The sequence below is a fragment of the Podarcis raffonei genome, chromosome 15 (genome assembly GCF_027172205.1).
Source record: "Podarcis raffonei isolate rPodRaf1 chromosome 15, rPodRaf1.pri, whole genome shotgun sequence".
NCBI lineage: Eukaryota > Metazoa > Chordata > Lepidosauria > Squamata > Lacertidae > Podarcis > Podarcis raffonei.
Window position 1 is genome coordinate 42579748 of NC_070616.1, and position 6000 is coordinate 42585747.

Below are 6000 nucleotides of genomic sequence, written 5' to 3' on the forward strand. Positions count from 1 at the left end.
GCTACCTTTCTGTAAACAGTCACAAAAAAGGCACTGAAGCTTCTCTCCTATCAGAAAGACACCCCAGAGACAATCACATTGCTCCCACATACACTCCTACTTCCCTATTAAGTTAGCCAATTAAGTTAGCCAAAATGTACAAAACTAATTCAAGTATGTGTTGGGAGTGCAAAATGACATTTTTATCATATGTGATGGACTTGTAAAAAAGCTAAGGGCTATTGGAAAATGATATATAATGAGATTAACAAGATGTTGATGATTCCCAAGAAACGCAAGGCAAGTGTTAGGGACTCAGAAAGGATTAGCAAGCTTTCCTTGGTAGGTTTTACATGTTGCTACAAAAGAAGGACAAAGTGAATATCATCCTTCATACTGATGGCTGAAGGTCCAGCAGACAACTTCAGGTCACAAGGTAGCTTGGAAGGGGCAGAACAATCTTGTTCCATTAAGTTTAGCTTGAATATTAGCCCCCAACATATTCTGTAACCTTTAAAACTTTAATAAATATTATTTTTTTAAAAATATTATAATTAACGGTGCTCTACAGCATTAATTAGATGACTAATGCCCATTTGCTGACTCCTGCTTAGGGGAAACTTTCACTCCCTTTTCCCCAGACCTCTTGAAATACAAAACAAAGATAGACCACAAGAGATGTTACACTGTCATAGAGCAAAGAAGAGAAATTGATAATAATCAGAAGAAATGCTATTATGTAACTTGGGTATGAGCTTAGTTCCATCAAATTAAATAGATATACGCCCATTAGTTTTGATCAGAGAAAGGTCAAGCCCCAGATGTAAGAGCTCATGGGGCTGGCCTTAAATATATTGGCAGTCAAGATGAAAATGCGAGAGTCCTGGCTGAAGCAGCACAAACAGTATACAATGCTTGCAAAACGATTTCATTGTCATCACCATATCTGCTTCACTGTCACATGAAATGTGCTGCCTCCTGCAAACTGTTGCCCTACGCCAAACTTCCCCAACCTGATACCCTCCAGATGTTTTGGACGTCAGCTCCCATCTGCCCCAGTCAGCAAGGCCACTGGTCAGGGGCAATGAGAGCTGTAGTTTAACAACTGGATGGCACCTGGTTGAGAGAGGCTGTCTCACACAGTCACCTGCTGCCATATAATACTAAAACTGCCCCATGCACAGAAAAATCCATTATCCTCTTTGCAGCCAGCAGCCCAACCATGTGACGAGTGGGGAGGAATTGCCAAAGGGTGAGAAGCTCTTGCTGGACACCTCTTCTCACCTCCAAGGCATGCGGAGTTTCACCACCACAGTTCTGTCACTGGAAAATGCTCCATTACACCCTGATGGGTCTTACTTTTGCTATAAAGAAAAGCATTCTGCCTCAGCTTGCCATAATTCTTAGAATTCCCATTCGCAGAACACCAGCAGAAAAGGGGAAAACCTTAGGAGATGAGCTGTGAGAAAAGATGGGACTGACCCAGATGGTTACCTCTACACAAATTCTGCAAGCGATGAACTTGTTGCCTTACACCCCGGGTAGCGTGAGTCTCTCTGTTCTTCTTGATCTGTCACACTGCATTGAAGCTCCAGTGAATGCTAACTGGTGAGCACACAGGTAAGCTCCATTTTATAAGCAGCTGCCCATGTGATCTGAACAAATGTCCCAAGGTTGAGAGCTTTTTCTTTTCTTTTCAGTAGGAGAGAGAGAGAGAAAAAAAGAAAAATGAGAGAGAGAGAGCTGGGAACTAAAACCTGTTGAACCACAATCAAGGTTTCAGCTCAGTAGAAAGGAATTTTCCACTAACAGGAATACACCTCTGTGTTTAAAAACTGCCTGGTCCTTTGAACAGGAGATCACAGCCAGGGCAGGAGAATGGATAAAAGAAAAGAATACAGAACAAGGCTCTGTGGATTCCATTTGCGTGCATGAGAGCACAGAGAAAGTGCAGGATGCAGATTGCAGCTTCCAGAGAACTTCAGCTTTTTTAAAGGAAAGGAAGAAAGGAAAACATAGTGCTCAAGGATGCACTGATAATGTTTTAAGGGTGGTGGGCCAAAGCCTCAGAAGTGAAAGCAGGGAAGGGGGCTAATTAAAATTTCCTATGGGTGGAGGCAGGGCTTCCTGGTTGCATACAGAGTTCCTTCCCCATGGATATCAGAATAAGGCTGCAATCTTGAACTTTCTTGGGAGTAAATCTGATTAATGCCAAGGCGGCTTAATTCTGAGTTTATGTATTTTATGCAAAACAAGAGAAACTCAGGCCAGAATCATATACATTCTTACCTGGAAGTAAGTCCCATTGAACACAGTGGAGCTTGTATTCTGTGTAGAAATGCATAGGATTGCACTGACAAGTTCCTTTCCACTATTTTAAGGGGGACCTCAAGGCATATCTGTTTCCCCATAACGTTCCCTCAGCATTTTGCTAAGAATGTAAGTGGTTCTCTTATTTAGTTGCTTTTCTTGTGTCTTTTCCTTCCTGGTCCTTGGGTGTCTGTTTATTTAAACTGTAAGCCTGTGGGCAGGATTTTGTCATTTGCTAATTTTATGATATGTACTGTTTGGGTCATTGTTTTTTTTAGGTGTTTCTGTCATAGGGATTTAGGATGCAATCCTATCTATTTGCCTCGTGCAAATGGGGAAGGGGCTATCTGTCATAGGTGTGTGGAACTTTTGGTCCTCCAAATGTTGCTGAACTACCACTCCTGTCAGCACCAGCAAGCATGGCCAATGGCCAGGGCTGATGGGAGTTGTAGTTCAGCATCACTTGCAGGGCCATGGCTGGGCCTATATGGGCACCTTCAAGAGGGCCTGGAAGCTAATCAGTAAAGCTGACACAGAACAGAGTGTGCCTCTACCAGATGTTCATTCAGAACTGGCCCATACACCTTTACTCCATGGTGGCTCCCCTTTACTACATACACAGCCCAACAAGACAACAGCAAGAACCCGCCAACAGTGTAAGAATCGATATGGCTAACTTGACCTAACAACCCCTCCCCCTCACACATACAAACAGCACCCAATGCAGTCAACTGAAGTCAACCAACCATGCCCGTCCCCCCAAGTTTTCTCACCGACAACAAAAACTAATAAATGAATAGAAAGAGAACCTACCCATGTGACACTGAACCCAAATCCTTGTACATACACTGTGTAAAAAAATGAGAGTATACTGCCCCCTTTTCTCTCTCCCCACCTCTCTTCTCCCCCAGTCTTATACTGTACTGTCTGTAAGATTAGCAGCTCACATTGAATATAACTGATCTGTAGAAAGGACTGAAACAGAGGTGTTGAATGTACTTATGTAACCCAATAAAATCTTTGATAAAAACATTTTTAAAAAAAGACAAAGAACTGGCCCATGTGAACAATGCATCATTAGTAGCATTATCCACTTCCAATCTTGGCACTAAAAGAAGACCTAAGGCTCCAAATAAATATGCAGCATATACTGTATTTCCAACACACATTACTGAATAGGACAATAAAGAGGGAACAATCCTGCAAGACCCCACATTGCTTTTTAATCTTTAGTGTCCAGTTATGTAGACTACACATCACACTACTAGTCTCTAAAATGTAATAATTGGTACATAACAACTTTCCTAAAGAATCTATGTTAGATCAGGAAACGAGAAAAATGTGGAGCAGCATTCTATACAGAACACAGCAGGAAATAGTCTCCCTTGATAGTCTCCAAAAAGCCAAGAGTCTTCTACTTACAAAAGGGTGTCTCCCAAGCAACCTCAGTGGGCTTGTAGTCTTTGAATCCTTGAGTGTGAAGTCTTCTTCACAACAATACCTCCTGTCAGTTGTGTATCCCTGGCAAGTCACAGAATCACAAATGCACACCTTGCCTCTGGTTCTTGTTTTATAGTCATGCAAACAGGTACTTAGGATAAGAAAGAATGCAATTAAGTCCTGGGAAAGGGGGAGGAGGCAGTAGTGGCAAAGGAAAGACGGCTGAGTAATTGTAAACCTCAAAGGTGAGCCTCCCACAGAGTATGGCTAAGTGTCTGGGAACATGTTAGAGATGAAGGTGATTCAATGGGAACCAAAAGTTGTAGAGTCAGCAAAGGATGGCCAATGACCAGGTTATTTAAACGGGGTGGATGAACTGCAAATGGCATAACACTAATGAATTATTGGTATGTTGCCACTCAGTGAGGGGGGCGGGAATCCATAAGAAATCTCCATTTAAATGGAAAATGACAATGTGCGTACAAAGCTTAAGTGCACTCAAGCTATGGAGATCAGGCCAGTATATGCATTCATTTTTGTATGTTGTTTACTGCAGGTGCATGCATTAGCTAACTCTTTAATTTATAAACTGCTGGGCCTTGGGCATCTCTGCATCCACAGTTGTTGTCCTTGATCTTCAGCGACCTTACTAGGTATACAGAAGTCTGTGCTATTTGTTCAGATGCAGGTGGCAAAAGTTATAGAGGCATATGTTCAGAACTGTAATCGCAAATATTCCACCAGGAAATGGAGCAGTGCCAAACCTCCCAGCCTGGTTCAGAGAAATCAGGAATAGCAAAGTAGTTTGTACAGGACCAAGGGGCCAAGGGCAAAGATTTTCTCCTTACATGGCAACACTTGCTTGGATTGCAATTAAATCTAGAAAAAGCCAGTCTTTGAGTATCAAGCCTTCAGGCGATGTAAAATTTCTGGCATATTAATGCATCCTTCCACCCGGCCCAACTTCTCATCTGCACTGCCCATTTGGAGAGAGACTTCTACAACAACCTGCCTGCCTTCTTAAGCCATGCTATTTATTATTTATTACATGTTTACTCTGCCCTTCGTCAAGGAGTTCAGAACAGTTCCTCTTTCCCTTTCCCCATTTTATCACCACAACAACCTTGTCCGGTGGGTTGGCTGAGCAGTACTCACTGGCCCAGTCTTCATGGCAGAATTGATAATTGGACCTGGGTTTCCATAGCCTTTGTCCAATGCTCTTAACAATTATGCCACACTAACATTTTGTGCATTCAGTCTACTCTTAGCCTTCAGATTGGCATCTGTGCAGCCAATGAACCCACAATTTGATCTCTACCATCTCCGTGCCAGCCTATCTATCTCTAACTGCTGAGGTGGAGGGCAGGCAAAAGTATATCTCGTTTGTATGCTGCAAATGCCAGTAGCTGCTGGTGAAATTGCTGTTCTTCTTGAGTAAGGTGAATGAAATGCCATTTAATTACAGATATTCCCTCTTTTGGAACAAGAGATTGGCAAGCCAAAGTCAAATAAGTACAGAAAATGCCTGTTTTGCCAGTGTAGTTCCTGTTTGGTCCACGTAGATTTTATTGTCTGTGATCGCACATACTTTTAAAAATACAAGACTCAATACTGCTGCATCTGGTCCCTAATTAGTTCCTCAATTAACTAGTACATTTCTGTTCTGTTTACAAAGTACAGCTCTTGAAGAATGGTAAACAAGGGCTTCTTTCTCTAATAGCAGCACTTGTATAGTGTGCTTCCAAGGTTCTGACAACTCCTATCCCCTTAAAATTAAATTAAATTATATAATAATATTTTTGATCAAGCAACTGGCACTCCCCAACAATCACAAACATGTTTTTTAAATAAACAAATGCTTATTAGCATAGTGTTTGTAAGTGTTCAAAGCACTTCACATGCATCAGCTAATTTTATTCCTTACAAAAACTCTGTAAGGTGGGTCAGTATTATTATTAGTAGTAGTACTGCAGTTGGAGGGACTGAATCAGAGACAGGCATGTACCTTGTTTTGCAGTAGAACAATACCTTTATCAAAACTGACTAAAATGCAACAAGCAAGCAAGCTTTCAAGTTTGTACAAACTCTTAATTGGACTGGAGGTTAAGCAAAATATTTGAAAATGTGTAAAGCAGGGTGTGGGAGATCTGTGTTGCTGAGGCAAATGGAAAAGCAAATGGAAAAACAGCCTTACAATGTATTAAGATATATTTTGCACAGATTTGCAGTTGTGTCCTATGCACGGTTACTCAGAAAAAAGTAGCACTGTGT